Genomic DNA, 22936 nt, shown 5'->3' on the forward strand with positions numbered 1-22936 from the left:
CACAGTTGCGTTCGGGCGGGTTTTATAATGCTGACTTCTGCACAGCTGCGTTCGGGCGGGTTTTGCACAGAAGCAGCAGGAGAAGGTAAGCGGACCTGCACGCAATTGCGTTTGAGTGGTTTTTGTATGAATGCTAACTCTAATTGTGTTTGGGTGGTTTTTATACGAATGTTAACTGAAGTGATAATATTATAATTTGAATACCCGGGGATTTTATGTGAAAAGTTTTGCCTTTGTGCGTGTGTATGTGTGGCTGAGACACAGCACTGCGGTGAAGCGAGTGGGAGTCCCGATCTGCGGTTCCGTAACTCCGCGAGGAGCACGGCCAGAGACGGACAAAGTGCTTGGAATAATTACAAAGCCTGTAAATCTTGTGATGTGCAACTTGGGCTGCGGTAGTGCCTAATCACTCTCCTAAGTGACAGGGAGTGGGAACTGGTTAATTATTAAAGTGGCAGCGCAAAAGAAATCACTCCTTAGGTGGTTTGGGCTCGAACCTTGGGAGTATTTGAATGAGGGGGGGAATTGGATACAAAGGGGAGAAGAGAGATTTTATTGGAAAGGGGCATACGTGACTCCCGCCGGGTGGCAGGTAGCCTTAGATTGGGAACAACCTCCAGAAATCCTTACAAGTCCTGGGGTTGGGGGGCAAGCAGGAATAATTCCCTGCTTCGCACGTGGGCTAGCTCCTAGATTATATCAGAATTGGCACCAAGCTTGGGTCCTGTTGAAGTATAAATCTTGTGATAAAAAGAGGTCCTATGTATCCAGGAGGCGAGGAGCGCAGTGTCCTAAGTGCCTTCCCCGGACCCCACGGTTTTATAGCTGGGAAAGGTAGTGAAGCTGGTGCGTGGAAGGGAAAATTTGATTCCGGAAATTTGGGACGTGGGGGAGAAAGATTGGGAAGAAACTATAGTGAATTGTAAGAAGCGATTCGCGTGGAAACTTATTAAAAGAATAGCAAAAGGCAAGTTAAAGGGGCAATAAGTCGTGAAATGGGTAACAATCAGGGAGGAGTTTTGAAAAAAGAGTCCTTTAGGCTGTGTGCTCACTCACTGGAAAGACATTGCTGGGACCGGAGGCACAGAAAGTAAAAGGACCCTTATCAAATATTGCAATTAATAGTGGCCTCTACATAAATTGGAAGATGGGGCCAAGTGGCCATTAAACGGGTCAATAGATTATAATACTCTCTTGCAATTAATGCTGGTTTTAAGGAGAGAAGGAAAACGGGATGAGGTTTCATACGCAGATACGGAAACCATCCAGAGTGGCAAAGGGACTGTGGAATGATACCACCACAGGACCCCACGGTACTCGCACTCGAGCAAGAAAATGATAAAGAACTCGGGGGAAAACTGAGGCGGTGTTGTTCGGCATGTAGCATTCGGCAAAGATGTACTAAAGCTGACAAAATTCACCAGGCACCAGAACAAGATCTGACTGACTTGTTTAAGCCTCCTCCTCAACCACAGGAACCGGATGCGAACTCGGATGAAATTCCCACTCCTTCAGACAGCCCTGTATCTTCCCGGACTAGGAAGAAATTCGCTACAATGGTCTTACAAGCACCTCTCCAAGAGGCAGTAGGACTTGATGGTGGAACTATGCTAATCAAAATACCTTTTTCCACCACCGATTTAGACGCCTGGAAAAAGGTAGCCCGGGAACATCGGGTCGACCCAGTGGGTGTCGCTAAACACTTTCAATTCATAATGAAACAACATAATCCAGATTGGAATGATATGCAATTACCATTAGAATATGTAACCGATACAGAGAAACAGTTAATTCTAAAAACTGCAGGTGACCTGGCTGAAGATCACTATAAGACTGCGGAAGGTGATGTTAAGGATTATTTCCCCCTCCAAGACCCAAAGTGGGATGCTAACAGGTCTGCTCATACGGAGAGACTGCAGGCATACCAAGAGTGGATTTTTAAAGGAATGGAAAGGGCCATTCCCAGAACTATCAAGCGGTCAGCTTTATATGCAGTTAAACAGGGTCCTTCCAAGTCCCCATCCCAATTCCTGGATCGACTGAGGGATGTAATGCACCGTAACACACCGCTGGACCCTGGGTCAGAGGCAGGGATACAACAACTAGTCTCCCAATTTTTGGGTCAGTCTACGGGAGACATTAGGTGCAAACTCCAGAAGCTGCATCCTACAAAAAGGAGGAACTTGAAAGTCCTGCTGGATGAAGCATGGAGAGTGTTTAGCAATAGAGAAGAGGGATGCAGGCAAGGCCAGAGAATAGTGACAGTTGTTAGGGAAGAGGAAGGAAGAAGGCCTAGACAGGAATTGTCCCGGTTGGGTAAAGACCAACGTGCGCTGTGTAAAAGATTTGGTCATTGGAAAAGGGAATGTCCAAAAAATAAGGAAAAGGGACGAGGCCGCCAGATAGAAAAAATAGCCCATGTAAAGGAAGATTGACGGGGACCTGTGGAATCCACCCTAGCGGATCCACTGGTTATAATGAAGCTAGGGAAGGAACGAGAGGTAGAATTTTTGGTTGACATGGGGGCAACATACTCACTTTTGAATCAAGCCTTGATGCCCCTGGGGAGTGACTATATCGTGGTAAAAGGGGCAACTGGCCACAGTGAAAAGGCATACTTTTGTAAACCTTTGAAGTATAAATTAGGAAAACAATGGGGCATCCACAAATTCTTGTATATGCCCAACTCCCCAAAGGCACTTCTGGGAAGGGATTTGTTGGAACAACTGGGTGCAAAAATTACATTTGAAAAAGGAGAAATTACTCTGGAGGTAAAGGATCCACAATATATTCAGGTACTGAGTCTATTTCTAACCAGTCCTCCCACAGAAGGAAAAATTCCCGAGGAGATCCTAAACCAGGTGTACCCTGGGGTATGGGCCACTGATGTCCCTGGAAGAGCAAAGAATGCTCCACCCGTTGAAGTCAGACTCAAAGAAGGCCGGCAACTGGTAAGAGTTAAGCAATATCCCCTAAGACAGGAAGATAAAGAAGGAATCCGGCCAGAGATAGAAAGATTTTTACAATTAGGATTATTGAAAGAGTGCAAGTCGGATTTTAACACCCCTATACTACCTGTCTGTAAATCTGACGGGTTGTATCGGGTGGTCCAGGATTTGCAAGCCATAAACAAAATAACAGAGGACCTCTACCCAGTAGTAGCAAACCCATATACTTTGTTGACCGTATTGGCTCCCAAATTAACCTGGTTTACTGTTTTAGATTTGAAAGATGCCTTCTTTTGCCTCCCTCTCCATGAAGCCGGTCAGAAATTATTTGCATTTGAATGGGAGAACCCCAAAAGTGGTCGAAAGACTCAGCTCACTTGGACGGTGCTGCCACAAGGATTTAAGAACAGTCCTACCATCTTCGGTAATCAACTTGCAAAAGACTTGGAGTCCTGGGAAATCCCGTCTGAAGAAGGGAAATTGCTACAGTGTGGTTGTATCACTTGGACGGTGAGTCTACTAAATTTCTTGGGCTCCAAGGGTACCGGGTATCTAAAAAGAAGGCCCAGATAATGCAGCGCGAGGTGATTTACGTGGGCTATGAGATTAGTGCTGGACAAAGAACTCTGGGACAGGCCCGTAAAGAGGCAATATGCCAAACTCCGAGACCTCAGACAGTGAAAGAGCTACGGACTTTCTTGGGAATGACCGGCTGGTGCCGGCTGTGGATTTATAATTATGGGCTGCTTGTTAAACCACCGTATGCACTAACAGCTGCTGGACAAAATCACCTTAAATGGAACAAGGAGACCACGCAAGCCTTTGAACTACTGAAAAAGGCTCTGATGTCGGCCCTTGCCCTAGGGCTCCCAGATGTGAGTAAGCCGTTTTTCCTTTTCTCTCACGAAAAGCAGGGGATTGCTCTGGGGATATCAGCACAAGATCTGGATCCGTATCGACGAGCAGTTGCCTATCTCTCCAAACAACTGGATGCAACTGCGAAGGGTTGGCCTGGATGCCTGCGAGCAGTTGCAGCTGTAATATTAAATATACAGGAAGCCCGAAAATTTACCTTGGGCCAGAAAATGACTGTCTTGGTGTCCCACGCGGTATCCACAGTATTGGAAGCAAAAGGAGGACACTGGCTTTCTCCACAAAGATTCCTGAGATATCAGGCTATACTGGCAGAGCAGGATGATGTGCAGATTACAGTTACTAACAATGTCAATCCAGCTTCCTTTCTCAGTGGAAACACAGGAGAACCAGTGCATCATGACTGCTTGGAGACCACTGAAACAACCTATGCAAGTCGCCCGGATTTGAGAGACAGCCCTATGGAAAACGGAGAAAACTGCTTCACAGATGGAAGCAGCTATGTTCTGAGTGGCAGGAGACACGCGGGGCACGCTGTTACCACCAGTCAAGAAATCACAGAGTCAGGACCTTTGCCCATAAACACCTCCATGCAAAAGGCAGAGATAATTGCTTTAACCCGTGCCTTGGAATTGGCCCAAGGCAAAGTGGTGAATATCTACACAGACTCGAAGTGTGCCTTCGGAGCTGTGCATGCGCACGGAGCGATCTGGAAGGAAAGAGGACTATTGAACTCTCAAGGGAAAAACATCAAACATGCAGAAGAAATTCTGAAACTACTGGAGGCAGTTCAACTCCCCGAGAAAGTGGCAATCACGCATATTAAGGCGCACCAGAAAGTGAGCTCAGAATTGGAAAAAGGAAACGAGCTGGCGGACAGAGAGGCAAAACAGGTGGCTAAAACGGAGGGAAGAACTGAAGGGGCTTTAATCCCTGATGGACGAGTCTCCCTAGCAGGTAAGCCAGAATATACTAAGGAAGATCAGAAACTTATTACAGATTTAGAAGGGTCATAGAATGAGGAGGGGTGGGCTAAACCCCATAGGGAAAACTAATCATTCCCTCCTGTCTGATATGGCATCTGGTAAGGGAAGAACACAGGAAAAGGCACTGGGGGACAGAGGCTTTGTATAAACACCTAATTAGAGAGATTGTGGCCAGAAACCTATACACCACGGTGAGACAGCTGACTCAGCAGTGCGATCTTTGCCTCCAGACTCATCCAAAAAATAACCCTAAACCAGAAATGGGTCAGACTGGAAAAGGTAATGGGCCTGGACAACAATGGCAAATTGATTTCACGGAACTCCCAAGAAAAGCGGGGTACCGATATCCACTGGTATTAACCGATACCTTTTCAGGTTGGCCGGAGGCATTCCCAACCAGGACAGCTAAAGCTCGGCAAGTAACTAAAGTATTAATACAAGAGATAACATCACATTTTGGGGTTCCAGCAACTATGTCTTCTGATAGGGGACCACATTTTGTTTCAAAAATACTACAACAAACTAGCCGTCACCTGGGTATAGATTGGCAACTCCACACCCCATACCGCCCTCAGTTGAGCGGCCAAGTGGAGAAAATGAACCACTTAATCAAGCAACAAATTGTGAAATTAGGGCAAGAAGCAAATTTGGCATGGCCTCAGTCCCTCCCTCTAGCCCTCCTGTGTATACGGACAAGGCCAAGGGCAAGGGAGGGACTGAGCCCCTTTGAGATCCTGTATGCACGACCCTACGGGATACAGAAGGGGATATCCACGCAAATTGGGGATGAAATTATGACTTCTTATTTGGTGGCATTGAGCAAACAATTAAGCAAAATCAGGAAACATGTGGTTGGAACCCGGGGGAGGGGTCTAGATGGACCTGTACTTAATATACACCCTGGAGATTATGTATATCTAAAGTCTCTTGCAGAAAAAACTTCAGAGCCACAGTGGGAAGGACCATACCAAGTACTGCTCACCTCCTTCACGGCCATCAGGATCAAGGAACAGAACGCCTGGATTCATCACACCAGAGTCAAAAGGGCACCTAAACAGCCACGGGCATCGCGAGAAATTGGACCCTTGAAGCTCAAAGTATCAAGGCATTGATAAAAATTGTATTTTTAGGATGGACATTACCTAGAGGGGAAGCCTGGAGCCAAAACACCTATTTACAAATAACTGAAAATATGTCAAGAATACTGAACTTATCCGATTGTTGGATATGCAATACTCTCCCTCGGGGTGGGCTACAACTCCCTTTAATAGGAATATCGACTAGAAATTGGGCCATTTACACTAATGGAATGAACAGGAATGGATCACGTGTGTATGGGAAGGGGAATGCAAGAGAAGGACCAAGTTTTGACCTAGACCTCCCGCTCTCAGAAAAGGTAGTGATTTTGGGTCGTTGTTTAGGATTCGAAGACAAAACATGGATAGACATGAAAGACTGTCCTGCTGCCAAAGATTTAGGGACTTTTGATGCGGAAAGATTGAAACAGATTAAACTTGACTTCAAGTTTATACCTCATTCAAACACCAAGAAAGGAAAAAGGTAGGGAAGATGGTAGAGAACAGAACAAGGGTCCAAGATGCAACATGGGACCTGGATATTGGTGGCTTTGCGGTGACGGAAGGGCTAGAAAGAGCTTACCTTTAAGCTGGAAAGGACATTGTACTAGACGGTATCTTTCGCCTGGAGCAAGCATTCACAAAGGTACCTCCCCTCTTACGGGACTTTAAGAACCCCCTGGATTCGTTTTAAGAGAGCGGAGAATCCGTTGGTAATTCGAGGCACTGGCTTTCATAGCTTTGTGCGATGGTTAATCCCCTCTTTGGGAGTAAGCGAGTTAGAGAAAGCTATAGTTAATATATCGGCTACTGTCGAAACTCCGGAAAATTTAACATTGGATGCCATACCAGGAATACAATTAGAAGTAGAATCTTTAAGCAAGGTGGTAAAACAAAATCGAATGGGATTAGCTATGCTTTTAGCTGAGGAAGGAGGATTGTGCCTGGTTATTAATCAAACCTGTTGCACCTATGTAAACCAGAATAAAAGAATAGAAACAGATTTGAATGAAATCTGGGAAAAGACCAAGCTGTTACATCGTTGCCCAAGATGATACATCCTGGGGTTTCTCGGAAATATGGGAAAAACTCACCTCTTGGTTACCTAATTTAGGATGGCTGAGGCAATTATTTGTTACAATGGTTTGGATCATAATGCTAGGTATCATTTTGTGTATTTTGATTAGGTGTAGCCTTTGGTGTTGCAGGAGTACGGGAGATTCTTATAGTGAATGGAAAAGGAACCAATTACGATGAAAGCTGGAGTCCAATAAGTATTTTGAGAAGATGCTGAATAATGATGTACTATAATAGAATTAAGAGTAGTAAAAGAATTTACTGACTTCTTTGAAAAGGGGGGACTGAAGGAGGAAGGGGTTAAAAGGGATTTTAACAGAAGTGGCATTACCTAATAGTTGCTGTGCATTTAAAGAGAATTGATAGTGCCTATCTATTGTCTAAATTAACTGAAGCAGAGAGTCTGGCATCTCCATCCAAAGGGGTCAGTTCCTGACAGGGGCTGGGAGTCGCCTCGAACCGGTCAAGACCGGCCCTGCTGTGTGGATGGGAGCCAGGGGAGAACTGAGTTTGCGCAGAAACAAAGGGCCATCAGCGAACACCGTGATGAAGAGGATGGGCCTTCATCTTGGGACCCCCGACGACCACCACCAGGAGGCACTGCGCAAGCGCAGCTGGGAGGAGTCTATGGAAATTACTTCTTGGAACTGATTATAATATGGAAAATATTTCTCGGAACTGATTTTGATATGCAACGAGGATAGATGCATATGTAGAGGTGTATTGGGAAATCTAATGTATATGTCATATTCGATTGTATAAATTGAAGAGACACGTTGCTGCTCGGCGCGCACGACTTTGGTGGGACTGCCCCCCGTGCTGCCCGGCGCAGAATAAACATCCCTGCTTTAAGTCTGACAGATTGGGGAGTCTGCTTTCCGCACGCCAACACTCTGCTTTTATCCATAACCCCCTGCAAAGTCTGGCCTACGTGCTCAGCTCAGCTCCAGACAGACCACAAGACCAGTGTGACAGTCCAGTGAATGTTAAACCAGAAGACAAACACTCACAGCAAGAGCATTTAGAAATTATGCCCGTTCTGACACTGCCTAGACAAACCCGGTGAGGAGAATGCCCACCTGAAAAGAGGAATCCCCACCACAGAGTGAATGTCATTAAGATGTACAAAGATCGGAAAGAGGAAAAAAATTACATTAGAAACCCTCAACCTGAAACAGCAACAGCTTTAACTCATTTAAACCAGACTCAGAAGATGTTTCTACAAACTTCTGATCCTACTTTTTAAGAACAAAAATGCACACTTTCGACAATTGTGATTAGCTGGAAGAAATCACACTAGGTAACCTGAAGGCCACTTTAAAGAGGATTTAATATCCAAGCAAGCAGGGAGGGGAATTTTGTCAGCCAGGAATCCATCAGCAAGCACTTGAATCTAAGGGAGCCGAGTTTTGTAACACTGAATGGGTATTTTTAATTATAAAACCACTCACTCTAAGCAGGAGAAGATTCTTCACACTATGCTAGCTACTAGCACTGAGCTGTCAAAACTTACACCCCCTTTTCAAAAAAAACACACAAAACCCCAAAACAAACCCCCATCAAAAAATGAGTGCCACCAAGCCATATTTCAGATGGAAGGCAGGTGTGGGTCATCCTTCCAGAAGTACAGGCACCTCAAAGAAATTGTCCTCCTGTGCCGTTCAGAGCATCCCAAAAGCAGACTGAGCTCCACAACAGGTCTTGCATGACCGCAGTCCCTCCCCGGGAAGCCCACAGAGAAACACGATGCTTTTGAAACGTCCCAGTCCTCAGCACCTGAACGTTTTCAGAGCAGAAACGTGGACAAGACCAAGAGCCCCACCTGAGGCTCAGCAAAGCCGTATTTGATGCAGAGCCTGGGAAAACCGGAGCCAGTGGATGAACTCGGAGCTTTCACAGGCGGCCTCAGCATCAGTGCTGAGAGCAGCTTCCACACGCCAAGCACAGGCATGGAGAAACAGCTTGTCACGAGCAGCCGGTCCTCTCCGAGGTCTCCAGGCAGCTTGGCACCAGGGAGGGTTCCTCAAGCAAGCTCCTTGTCGGGGAGAGGGTCTAGGAGGAGGCTCTCCCACCATGGGCATTCTCAAGTCCAGCTCCTCGAGAACATGGCCTTGCTGCCCGCTCTCTTCCCCTACAGAGGCTGAACCAGCTGCCCAGTGGCTCGGGCCATCTCCGTTTCCAGCGGAGCCCAGCAGTCCGTAAGCATCCCAAGACAGCGCCTGTGTGGATCCTGCCCCTCTCGTACAGGCCCACGCTGGCCGGGCTGGTGTTTGAGGGCTCTGCACGGCACGCACACAGCGCCTACCAAAAAGCTCTGCTCAGCGCTACCAGATCATTTCTAGCTCAACTCAGCGGCACAAAGACAAACAGGGAGAGGCCACGGCCCCACGTGCAAAGGGAGCAGAACACACAGCAAGAGATGTCAGGGGCAACCCTGGAAGCAGCCACAGGCCGTCCACCACGACCTCCAGATCGGGGTCCCGCAGCTCAGCCCGCCACCCACACTGCTTCGAGAGCGCTGCGCCAGCGGCTCTTCCCATCTCCTGCCAGGGGAGAGAACAGGCACAGGCAGCAGAAATAACGGGGTCAAGAAAACTACAGATCACAGCCTTGCCTGCACCATCCTCACAGACACCTGGGGAGAGAAAGGGTCTCTTTTATCCCTACAAGAACATTGGTACAAAGACCAGAAGAGGCACCCCAGGGCACAGCCAGCGAGCCAGGGGCAGAGCAGAGGCACGGCAGGACAAAACGACGGTCACTCAGCTCCAGCGCAGGAGGCCGAAGTTCAGGTCCTGCCCAAGCTACAACAAAAGCTGTCATCGTTTTAGAATTGTGTATGGCGCACAAAACATTTCTGGCGGCTGTAACCCAGAGAACCTAAGAGCAAACTTGTGAAGGCACAACTGCAACTCACAATTTTAATGCTGTTAGGGCATCCAGAAAGCTCTGAACACCTTCAGAGCAGGAGAGCTCACACGCACAGCACAAACTGAAGCAAACATTCCTGCTGGCAGGCTGATGCGTCCCACCTTCCCAAGGCATCAGCTTTAGCAGCAAAGAAAGAAAGATCTCGCTAAACGACTGTTATCTTCAAGTAAGAGAAATCTGCATAAATTGCAGCTACACAGGGTTTCTTTTTGATTTTTTTTTCCTTTCCTCACAGTAGAAAGATACCGTAGATGGGTGAAGTGCTCCATGGAAAGGGCCCCTGGAGGTGTCTGTGCCACCACCCTCTCCCAGCCACTAATGCCATCTGCCCCCCAGGGCACCTCCCAGGGCTGCACCACCCTCCTGGGGAACAAGTTCTCCCCAACACCCACCCAGAGCACAGCGAAGCTGCACATTCTGCCTTTTGCCCCATCTTCTCCACTGTCTGCCACAACTGAGAGGAATCCGGCTCCATTGTCCTCGCAATGGCCCTTTAAGCACCTGCAAACCACCATCAGATCACTCCTCAGGCTCCACGAGCCCGGCCACCCCAACCTCTTGCCTTTACTTGTCCACAATAACAGGCATTGATTGGAAACAAATTCAGGGTAACAGTGCCCACAAATTAACAACAGCCCTTGGATTTCTACTTGTTTAAGGTAAATGCAGGTTAAGGGCTTTTCTGAGAAAATGCAGAAAAAGCTTCAATCCGCTTGCTGTTCTAAAACAGACAACACACAGCTGAAATGACAAATGAACTACACATCTCTCTTCACCTTCGCTACCTCCTTCTAACACGCAGACACTTTAGCATAGAGCGTACCTGTGAAGGAAGTATTCTGGCAATCGCCCCGCGACAGCCATGAGAAACTCCGAAACTGCAGCCAAGCTGCTCATTCGCAGCAGGTTTCTCCCCCTGCTTCTGGGAGGGTCTCCTAAGGAAGCCTGGCTTGCAGCCCGGCAGCCCTGAGGGCTCTTTCTCTCCGGTCCCACACACCTCTCTCCAGCTTCCACTCGACCCTCCTCAGGCACGGGCTCTCTCACCTGTTCCGTTTGCTGCCTTTTCGCTGCAGGATTTGTCTCTTCTGCCGATTTCCTCTGCAGAGGCAAGCGGTCTTCTGGAGAGACGCTGCCTTTCTTCCCCTCACACCCGTGAAGGTTTCTCCAGGTGGAGAGAACATCCAGCCAATACCTTGGCTCCTCAGTGACAAGGCTTTGAACCTCATGCAGCATTTTCCCTGGAAGAAAAAGCAGCTTCAGGTTCAGTAGTTCAGGCTCAGCATTTGGTTTTCCTGCAGACCGAGAACAGCTGTTAGCAGAGACCGTGTTCAGATTTCATTGATGTGTGAGCCCAGGAACCGCAGCAGCAGCCATCACAGGCACAGCTGAGCTCTCAGCGCCCACCTACCCCCCAGCAGAGACCCAGCTCTCCCTCTGGTTACGAGCTCTGCGGAACCAAGAGTAAATCGTGCAGGGGTCGAACTCTGCACAAGAATTCAGCAGCCCTAGAAACCAGCCCAGCCCTGAGAGTCACTCCCAGGGACGGAGGACCAGCCTAACGCACCATCCTCCCCGAAAGCCCTTGGTCCAGGATGAGAGATGTGGGGCACTTTCCAGGGCTGAAACACAGACACGAACGGGAATCGCACTGATCCAGCCGGGGCCTCCCGCGCCCGCCCTGCCCGCAGCCCGGGGGGGCCAGGCCGCGCCTCCGCTCTCGGCCCCCGCCCGCGGGGCCGGCTCCGCAGCAGCGGAACAGCCGCTGCCCGCAGCCGGGTCTCCGCCGCTCCCCCGCCGCCCCGCGCTGGACAAGACCTTTCCCGGCCGCAGCCCGCCCCGCAGAGCCGCACACCCAGCCCCGCCGCCGAGGCGTTTCGGGCGGGCCCCTCCCGCAGCCCCGCAGCCCGCGGGGAGGGGGGCGGCGCGGCCCCGCGGCTCGGCCGAGCGGAGACGGCCCGGCCCTGGGGGACCCTTCCCGCCCCGGCCCCGGCCCGACCCGCGGGACCCCCGCAGGCGGCGGCACCGCCCGCGCCGCGCCCGGCGAACGGGGCCGCGCTCCCCGCCGCTCCGCACCGCACCGCAACGGGCCGGGCGGGCCCCGGCGCCCGCGGCCCCCGCGCCGGGAGAGGCTCCGCCCCCCCCCCCCCCGCCGCCATCTCGGCCCCCCCGCCGGGACCGGGCCTTGACGGGCGGCAGCGGCCCCGGGTCGTGGAGGCGGTGTCCGCACCCAGGCGGCGGGGGAGGGCGATCCGCAGGCACCCCCACCCCCCCCCGGGAGCGGGTCAGCAGCCGCGGCCCGGGGGAAGCGCCGGGAGGGCGGGGGGGCCGTCAGCTGCCCCCCACGGGCGACCTTCTGCGGCCCCGCAGGCACCTGCGGGGGTTTGACCGGGGGCAGGCGGGGGCTGGAAACCCGACGGGACAGCCGCTGGGACAGAGAAGGGGGGGACGGGCCGGCGGGGCGAGCACCGGCACCGCCGGCAGCAGCAGCTGAGCCCCGCGAGCGGCAGCAGGAGCAGCCTCCTGTACGGGGGGGGGGGGGGGGGGGAAGCCCCCATCCCTGGGGCCAAACCCCCTCCGGCTGCTGCGGCAGAGCGGCCGAGGAACAAACTCAGCTCCCTCGGCCAGCGGGGGAGATGGGGGGAGGCTGCGCGCTGGCTCGCTCCTCCTCTCCTGTCCTTAGTGCACAAATTTCACTGCCTTCCCTGCACCCAGCTCCGCCTGAACTTCACCAGAGCTCTGTCACAGCAATTCAATATCTCGTTTTTGAGGCGGGAGGTGGTAATTTTTTTGTGCTGGGATTTTGTTTTTGACAGCCTTTCCCCCCCCACCCCTTTTTTCCTCCTCTCTACTTCCAGTGACAGAACTTAACAGATGTAAATTCTGAACAAATGCCCGAAGGTAATTCTTAGTTTCCTCCCACTGTTTTTGTTGCTGAACTTTTGCACTGAGGCTCATTATTTAATAGCCACAAAACATACCGAGAAATTGAAAACCTAACCATTAAGTACAGGATTTTTACCATGATTTGTAACAGAAGTCAGTACTGAGCTTTGATCTACTGATAACACAAGCCAATGGTTCTCTAATCAAGCTAACAGATTCCCTTCTGAAAGTCACTCCTCAAATGCGACATCAGAAATGCTCCCTGGGCCCGCCGGCCTCTGACGGCACGCTGATTAACCCAGCAGGCTTGTCCGTGCTGCCAAACACCCACCGGACTCACGGCAGCACTGGGCCAGAGGCTTCACCTCCATCCGAACACCACAAGCTTTGATTCAAGCTTCAGAACCCTCCACTCTTCAGTCTGCCAGCAAGAGACCCCGAGGGGGGGCAGAGTAACAGATACAGCGTTAGCACTGCGGAACAGACACCAATCTCAATACAAAAGTGCGGCAATTTCCAGGCACATTCACCTCATTGCTCACTCAAATCCCGCTGGAAGGTTACATTAGCATTTATTAAGCAAGTTCCATGGGGAGGGAAGGCCACGAGGCTCTGGGAGAACCCTGTACAATGTGAAAGCCGCGCAATCATACTACGTAAATATTCTACAAGTAAAAAGTCGGGGGGGGGTGTCCCCGCAAACCCACAATATCACATTTTTCTTACCACTATGAGCAGTCCACCATTTTGTTCCACTTCAGCTGTTTCCACAAGCAGTTCAATAGCTTTTCTCTTCCCAATTATTTTCACTACTCGGGCAATTAAATCTTTCTTTGGCTCACAAAGCCTGAGAGGAGGGGAAAAAAAAGATACACTTATTGTCAGCATAATTTCTTGAGTAAAACTGACCATCGAACTTCCATAATGAGTAGTTCATTCTGTGGGAGATAAAACTGTGCTAAAATGACAGAGTCCATACATTTAAATGTGTTTCAGTGGCTCCTTGAATCAGATTTCTTTTTCTAAAGCATGCATTTTAAAAATTTGTTTCAATTAAAATGCACTGAGTGATTATTATTTTCTATTGATGTGTGAAAGATTAAACCAAATGAGAAACTCTAAAGACCTGTATAAATCTCTGAAATTGAACCATAAAAGTCTGCTGTGCATTTAGCAGTTGACAGTACAGCACCTTTTATAGTTAAATCTACACTTGCTGTTGTCTGTAGCTAGTTGTTGAAGTTCTCCTGTATCGTGTGCCATTCAGACAAACATACAGAATAAAAATTAAACCATTCTGTTGACTAATCTATGACAACCTACAAAATGCAAACAAGAACAAAACACTGCAATATGACCGAGTTAAATTGGGTTCTTTTGTTAGCAACAACGTCCTCGTACAAAAGTTCTCATCCTCAGTCTGCATGAAGGGAGAGGCTCTCACAGCATCAATTCACTGTGCCGAAGCACGTGCTCCCACTGGAAAACATCATCACCCCACACACCAACACCTCCTGTCCAGAGCAAGAGTTCAGATGCTAAAGTCTCATGTTCTCAGTGGCAAAGCTCCTCACTAAGCACAGTCCCGAGCACGACAGCTCAGTGGTTTTACACTTCAGGGACCAACAGGCCACCACCACCTCCTAAGTTTCTTGAAGACTGCTGTCTGGCCTCCTTGCTTCCGATGACATTGCCATGCTCTACAGCTGCATACATTACAGTGACTGCATAACAGAAGGGATCTGACCGCAGATGTGAACAACCAGCCTAGCTTCAACCGTATGATTGAAGTTACCTGAAATTAAATGTTAAAACTCACATTTTAGTGACAATTGTCCTCATCACAAAAGGGATTACCCAACCCGCTCAACTTTACACTTTGTGTTTAGTCTCACCGAGTTCAATGAATGATCAGGCACCAGCATGTACATGCTTTCTTAAATATTTATAGGATTGAGTTCCAAATTATGAATTATTGGAAGAGATGGAAGCATTTCTCAAAGATGGAGAGAACTTTAAGATAACCAGGAGTCCTCAGAGAGCTGGTGAAATAGACCTTCTGTTAGTAGCAGCAGCAGCTTAAACAGTCAAATCCCCACCCCGCGCTCATTCTGGCCCTGCGCAACCCTCCCGTACGCTGCTTTAAACAAGCAGCTGTGCACTGCAACAGGAAAACAAGAGAAAGGGCAAAACATTGCAACAGACAGTCAGAAAACCCCTTGGATTTCAGTTCACTGTGTGGGCCACCACAACAAAAGGTCAGGAATCCAGGCACAGACGGTGCAGCACAGATCAAGCAACAGTGCCGTGATGCCTATAAACACAATCCTACTGATGCTATTCAGTGCCACTACTGCGATAAACAATCAGAAAAAAAGAGCCTTCTGCCCTATTTTGATGAGGCTCAATACAACAAAGAAGAGTTTATTACAAGAGACATACTCAAACTTTCCAAATCCATAAAGGAGAAGCTACCGAGAACTGATAACAGCATCAATAATTCAATAATGGTCTAATTGCTGTATTTCAGCATCTGGCAATACTATGTATCCCATGTAAGAAATCAACAATGATCAATAAACCCAGCTTTTATCTAAACATCAAACTTATGGTCAGTAAATCCTGTAACTGCTTTTCCCCTGTTTAACATCATTTTCTTCCCCTGAACCACCGAAAAAGGATTGCGTGGCTGTTTAAGTCAATCTAAGGAAGAACGACTGCAGTCAGGTGCCCTCTCTCACACCACCAGCGCTGCCAGTGCCAGCTCTAAGGAAACTGTACAGCAAATTGGGTAAGGAAACAAATCTCTCTCCAAACTAACTCCTTAAAAAAAGCAACAGGCTTTTGGACAGTTCAGTTTTCTGACTCAGCTCAGTGTACAACAACTCAATAGCAGGACTGTGAAAAAGAATTGGAGCGCGGCAAGCGCGCACACGGCTGGAGCTTGGTAACCCCAACAGCGGCTTCCATGACCTAGCACAGAACTGCAGCTCAGCTTCTCAACAGAGCAGAGGCAAGGCTGGATTTCAGTTCTGCTGTCTCATCCTGGTGCAGCCCTTCATTACTACAGCAGCAAAACATTTTGTTCAGACAAGCAGGTTCCACGTAAAGAACAGGGATTTCAGAAGCTGTGCTCTCCAAAACAGTACACAGGCCCAGTCACCTACAGTTCCAAAGGTTTATAACTTAGCCAGATTTTCATGGTGACCACTGCAGGTGTTCACTGGTGTCCAACTCCAAACACACATCTTTACTCACGGGGTGTTTCCTAAAAATGTCACTACTAAATCTGTATCGTGACAAACAATGTTTTTCCTTGCCACTGTTCTCAAATAACAAACTATCTGGTGGATCTTTAAAAAAAAAAATTAGAACAGTACTATTGGATGCTTCTACAAGGTACCAGCCCTAATGCTGCATTTTAATCCCAGATTTTGGAAATACACACAAGGCACTCACACTTTTTGTAATCTGGTAAGACACCTTACATATTTAGCAGAAAGAAAGCTTTTTTCCCCCAAGAGGGGGAAAACTACTACTCCATCAGCAGCTTACCAGTACTTAAGGAAGTGAAGATATGGAGTTACTAAACTTACCGATAAGCCATCTGCCACTTTTTCCTCTGAATCTTCTTCTGTTGTGTCATACCTTCCTTTATATTTCATTTCTTGTCTTTCACCCAGTCTATCTTTCACAGGCCGCTCCCGTTTGAGAAAGCCTTGCCCATTTTCCTCTTCCACTGGCAATGTTTTCTTGTCATCGTGCATGTATTCATCCAGTTCTTTACCTAAAGTGTCTGCCTCCTTTTGCTGAGCTTCCTTCATCAGCTTTTTAGCCAAGAAATAACTGTAAGGCTCAGGCTGCCTGCTTCTGTCAATACTACCATCCATGCCTAGAATCCCAAGCTCAGTAGCCACTGCATCCCGATTCTGCTCCTGGAGCACCACACCCACCGAGAGCAGTTTGGTTTTGGTGCTTCTGGCCAAGCTGAAAAGGCTCAGATTTCGCAGGAGGAAAGTTGAAACATTTCTGCCGTTTTCCTTTCCACAAACAGCTGTCATCAGCAGATTCAGAAAAGCTTTCATCACTTGAATCCACACTTTTGGTTGTCCGATGAGCAACACTCGGTGCACACGACGAAATGCTGCTCTGGAATGGTCTGCCGGAATCATGGCCATCATGTGATTGCTGAAATGAAGAAGTAAATGTCCATTAATTTAATCACTCGCATAAACTAAAAGAGCTATGAAGTGAAGCCAGAGATTTGATTAGCTAGTAAACTTAATTTGGACTCATGCGATGGTTTGGGCAGTCCTCCACGAGCATCTTTTGGACTGCAGTCGACAGCAGCACGCTGTGAAACTTGTGTGTTTTGAATGCTTGTACACGAAAGGCAGCACGGCTGCTACAGAAAACACACAGTGACAGGGGCCACTAATCTACTGAACACACCCTTTGCTGAATGAAATTACAATTATTACCAGACCAGAAAAGCTATTAAAATTCCCAAATCAGACAAAGACACAACATGCACAGCAGTTCTAAGGAAGATTAAAAAAACAAAACACCACGGCCACTTACCAGGAGGTTTTTCTAACAGCACAGAAACTCATATTCTCTCCGGAGTCTAAAAGGGGTCAAGACTAGTGGCTTGCAACCACAGTAGCGTTCCCAGAGACTCAACCGAGAAGAAAAAATGATGAAAAACCACAAAAACCAAGAGCACAAAACTGGGATGCAGCTCAAACTTTGAAAAGCTAACGGTGTATTGGGATTCTGGTTCAATCCAGACAGCACATGAGCAGCTTTAAACCCAGAAGACATCACGGACTCACTACGGCTTCTCATTAATTAGGACAAAAACCCTAAAGGCTTCAACGTGCCTTACAAAAAAAAGTCCCACTGATATAAAAATATTCAAGAAATACTGTTTCCCGTGCACTGACAGATAAACTACAACACGAAAGCCAGACCTGCTCAGCTGTACATAACCTACAAAAGCACCACGGGGAACTGAACCCCGAATTCTTCCTCCCAATTGCTGGAAACTTCTGGCCATGCTGTCTGTGCCGACCTGCGGGAAGCATTTTCTATACTCGCAATTCCAGCTTCTCCCCCACTAATCTGCTATCGTTACGTTACCTTATCCTCTGATCTTTAAAAATAAGATCTCTTCCTCCAGTTTCAGGTGAAATAAGAGTCCTTTCTTCAACCGCACTGCTTTCACCGCCATTATGGCACCATTTCTTCTTCCTCCTATCAGCAAACAGAAAACAGAAATCTTCAACTCATTTTGCTGCATTACGGCGTACAAATTTTTAATTTAAAATGCATTCCGTAACGCTAAACACTAACAACTCCATGAATTTAAACAATCCCCCCACGCCTGCCGTCACTTATTTTGCCCTACACGCCCCAGGACCGCACCGCAGATCAATCACCATAACTCGAGAGCCCCGCCAACCCTCGCCCCTGCGGCGCCCACCCCGAACCATCTCAGTTCGAAACCTTTTCCCGCCCCCCCGCGCCGCAGACGCCCCGCGCCCCGCACGCCGGCGGGAACCGAACCCCCCGCGGCAGCGCGCGGGGCCGGAAGCCGCGGGGCAGCGCCCGTCGCCGCTCGCCGCCTTCCCGCGCTCCCGCAGCCGCCGGCCGCACCGGCGAGCGCTCCCCCCCCTCACCAAGCCCCGGCCCGGCGGCAGCGAACGCCTCCCCCGCCCCGCCCCGCCCGCGGCCTCCCCAGGCGAACGGGCCCCGGAGGAACACGCCGGGCCCGGGGCACGGAGCCCCCGCCGGGGAAGGGCCCCCCGGCCCGGCCGCCCGGCCCTCGCCGGGACCCGCTCCCGCAGGCGCCGCGCACCGCCCCGGCTCGGCCGCCCTCGCTCCCCGCCGGGCCCTCCGGCCGCCAGCCGGGCCCTCTCGCCGCGCGGCTCCGGCCGGAGCCCGGGCCGCCCCTCCCTCACCCGCCGCGGGCCCCGGGGCAGCCGGCGCCGGGCAGCCGCGGGCCGAGGCGCAGCGCCCGCCGCCCGGTGCTATTCACGATGGCACCAGCGCTGCTCCCGCCCCCTCTTCCCGGTGCTGCGGTCTCCAGTGACCTGAACAACAGGCTTCAGCCTGCGGCCAGCCCTGCAGCGGTCAGGCAGCCGCGTCAGATGATGGTTTCAGCTTCCTTTCCAGCCGGAATTATTCGATTATATTCTATTTCGAACTTTTGTAGGGGGTTGCGGGAAGATCCTGGTGATTTCACTCTTAGCAATTTCTTGGACAGGGACAAGAGTCCTTAGACATCACACAATCATAGAACCTTTTGGGTTGGAAGGAGCCTTTAAAGCTCATCAAGTCCAAACTCCTGCAATGAGCGGGGACATCTTCAGCTGGAGAAGTTTGCTCAGAGCCCAGTCCAACCCAGCCTTAACGGGTCCATGTCCTTCTTGTGCTGGGGCTCCAGAGCTGGATGCAGGATTCCAGGTGAGGTCTCACCAGGGCAGAGTAGAGGGGCAGAATCCCCTCCCTCACCCTGCTGGCCACCCTTTTTTGATGCAGCCCAGGACACGGTTGGCCTTCTGGGCTGCCAGCGCACACTGCCAGATCACGTCCAGCTTTTCATCCATCAGGACCCCCAAGTCCTTCTCCACAGGGCTGCTCTCAATTCCTTCATCCCCCAGCCCGTGTTGATAGCGGGGACTTGCCCTGGCCCAGGTGCGGGACCTTGCAATTGGCCTTCTTGAACCTCATGAGGTTCACACAGGCCCACTTCTCCAGCTTGTCCAGGTCCCTCTGGACGGCATCCCGTCCTTGTGCCGTGTCAGCTGCACCACTCAGCTTAGTGCTGTCTGCAACCTTGCTCAGTGAGAACTCGGTCTCTCTAAGTCATTGATGAAAATATTAAACAGTGCCGGTCCCCGTGCAGACCCCTGAGGGACACCACTTGTCACCACTGTGCATTTGGACATCGAGCCATTGACCACCACCCTCTGGTTGCAACCTTCCAACCAACTCCTTATTTACCTGAACGGTCTACCCGTCAAATCCATACCTCCCCGATTTAGAGAGAAGGATGTTGTGGGGGACCGTGTCGAAGGCTTTACAGAAACCCAGGTAGATGACATCCCCTTGTCCGCTGATGCAGTCGCTCCACCATAGAAAGACCAACCACTAGGTTGGTGAGGCAGGACCTGCCCTTGGTGAAGCCATGCTGGCTGTCTCAAATCACCTCCCTGACCCCACCTGCCTTAGCATAGCTGCTAGGAGGATCTGTTCCATGATCTTCCCAGGCACAGAGGCGAGGCCAACAGGTCAGTAGTTCCCAGGGTCCTCCTTTCTACCCTTTTCAAAAAAGGGCACCATGTTTCCCATCCTCCAGTCACCAGGGACTTCATGTGATTGTCATCACCTTGCAAATATGATGGAGAGTGGCTTGGTAACTACAGCAGCCAATTTCCTCAGGACTCTGGGATGCATCTCATCAGGTCCCATAGACTTATGTCTGTTCAGGTTCCTCAGGTAGTCACGAACCTTTCCTCAGAGTGGGGGGGGGGCTTTGCCCCTCCGGTCCCCGTCTTGCAGTCCATGGACTCAGGACAGGCAAGGAGAGAGGCTGCCAGTGAAGACTGAGCCAAAAAAGTTGCTGAGTACCTCAGTCGGCTCCTCGTCTGTTGATACGGGGTCACCACTCTTGTTCATCAGGGGGGTACGCTTTCTTTAACCTTCCTTTTCTGGCTGGCATACCTGTAGAAGCCCTTCTGGTTATTCTGTGCATCCCTTGCCAAGTTCAGCTCCAGCCACGCCCTGGCCCTCCTGACCCCGTCCCTGCACAACCGGGCAGCATCCCTATACTCTTCCCAAGACACCTGTCCCTGCTTCCACTGCCAGGGCAGTTCCCTCTTGCCCTTTGGTCTGACCAGATGGTCTCGGCTCAGCCATGCCGGTCCCTTCCCTTCCTTAAAACTTCTCTAGAGATGCCGACCCTGGCCCGCACGCCGGAGCTGCCAGGAGCTCGCCAGCCCCGCGGCACAGGTCCCCTCCAGACCCCGAGTGCCACGCCAGGAGCACCGGGTCCAAAACCGACCCCCCCGAGCCGCAACACAAAGCCAAGCCTGGGCCGAGCGACCAGCGAAGAGCTCGGATGCTCGCCAGCACATCCACCGCCTCGCCGCAAAGACCCAGCCGAGGATGCCCACGCGTGGGCAACGCGCCCACGGGGACGAGCTCCGGCCCAGCGCACGGCCCCCCGGCCACGCACCCGCCGCAGGCAGAGCGTGTACCACATTTCTCTGTGGAAGAGCTCGGCCTTACGCATGGGAAGAGAGGGAAATTCAGTCTGCCAACACCAGCACGGGGGCCAAAAAATCACGGGAGAGACTTCCCCCTGCCATCCCCTTCCGAGATTTTTTTCTTTTTTAAAAAAGGCTGCGGCGTGCAGCATTAACAACAGCTTCCACAACACCAGCTCAAGGCATCGCGTACTGTACAGCGTTCGGTATTTCTTACTATAAGACAATAAGGAATTATCGACAACTGATAAGACAAAATAAGCTATAAAAAGTAACAATGTACAATCAAGATGGATTTCTTTTTTTTCCTTTAAAGGAGGCTTCTCTGGGGTGTTGCGGTGCCTGTGCTGGGGGTCTCCCCTCGCCGCTGCCCTGCTCCTCCCCACCCTGTGTGGTGGGACCGGGGGCACCCAGGGGAGAAGGCAGAGGCAGTTTTGGGGGGAGCACCCTCCCAACCCACCGACGCCGCTCGGCAGAAGGGCCGGGAAGGGCCAGAAAAGACGGTCCCTGCCCCAAGCTCCATCAACACCCGAGATCACCATGTCCCAAGCTCACTCACACACACCTCCCTGAAACAAAAAACAACAGATATTGCATAGTTTTGCTGTCAGCAGTCTTCAAACAAAAAGGAGAACTTTGTTTTGCTTTCAGAGACAGTGACTGTCCTCGGCTGAAGACCTGGGGGGAGTCTCTTCCCCGGCTCACAGCAAGCTCCCAAAGCCTTCCCCTGTGCACGCGATGGGCCGAGGCTGCTTTTTCAGAGTATACAGCTCAAAGCATTAAGCTGGAAGGGAGAGGAGATCGCTAACGAAGGGGCACCCTCCCTCCCGGTGAGGCGCGGGGACGGCGGCGGGCGCAGCTCGGTGGCACGACGCGCGGCAGGCAGCGGGGCTTTGCCCCTCCGGCGTGGTGCCAGGGGGGGTTCGGACGAGCTGGAGGCCAGCCCGGCCCCCAGCACGGGCGCTGCTGGCTCACCCGGACAGATCCGGCCCCGCTCCGCAGAAACCAGCCAAGGGCCTCGTCCCAGTTCAGCACCCCCAGGCCCTCCCCCGCGAGCATTCCCTCCCTTCCCCAAAGCAAGCTCCGAGGAAAGCGTGACTCCATGCATGAACACACATGAACACAGATGCACACACATGAACACGCATGCCCAGCTCTCCCCAGCCACCCGTCCCACCCTGCACTGCCGCCGCGACCCCAAACCCTCCGGCCCCGCATCCCGAGCCCTTCCCAAGCTGCTCCCCAGTGCCGTGGCCCTCGGGTGCTGCCACCAGCCCGGCCGCTCGCCCACCGGCACATCCTGGGGCACTCGGCACCCTCGGCACCCCCAGACCCTCCGGCCACGGCAGCCTCGGGGACAGCCCAAAGCCACGCCAGGTCACACTGCCCTGCGAGTCCCAGTGCTCTTTAAAGGGGGGTCCTTCCCTTCCCACAGAGCACCCCGCTATTCCCGCAGGGGTAATATTTTCTGGCTGCTCCAGCCCCCCTGGAGACCTCATCCTGCCCTGCACCTCCACCAGCCACTGGTGAGCCCCCCCCTCCACAAACAGGGGTGCAACGCCCGACCCAGCGCAAGAGCACGGCCCCAGGCGCCTGAGCATCCCCCCGGCTCTGACCTTACCCCCGGGGAGCCGCCGGCCGGAGCGCGGGGGGAAAGGAAGACATTTCTCCATGCCCTGCAGAAAAGCACAGCTAGCAGTTTAAAAACATTAAAAAAAAAAAAAAAAAAAAAAAAGAAAAAAAAGGGGTGAACAGCTTACTCTGAAAGCAGGCTGCCGAGGAGAGAGGGCGGCTCAGTGGGACGGGGAGCTGCTCCCTCGCTGGCACCGTCTCTCCCCGGCCTGAGCTGCTCCCTGCCTGCCGCAGCCCCTCGAAGCGCAGCCGGGGAT

This window comes from Opisthocomus hoazin, unplaced genomic scaffold (assembly GCF_030867145.1).
Source record: "Opisthocomus hoazin isolate bOpiHoa1 unplaced genomic scaffold, bOpiHoa1.hap1 HAP1_SCAFFOLD_53, whole genome shotgun sequence".
NCBI lineage: Eukaryota > Metazoa > Chordata > Aves > Opisthocomiformes > Opisthocomidae > Opisthocomus > Opisthocomus hoazin.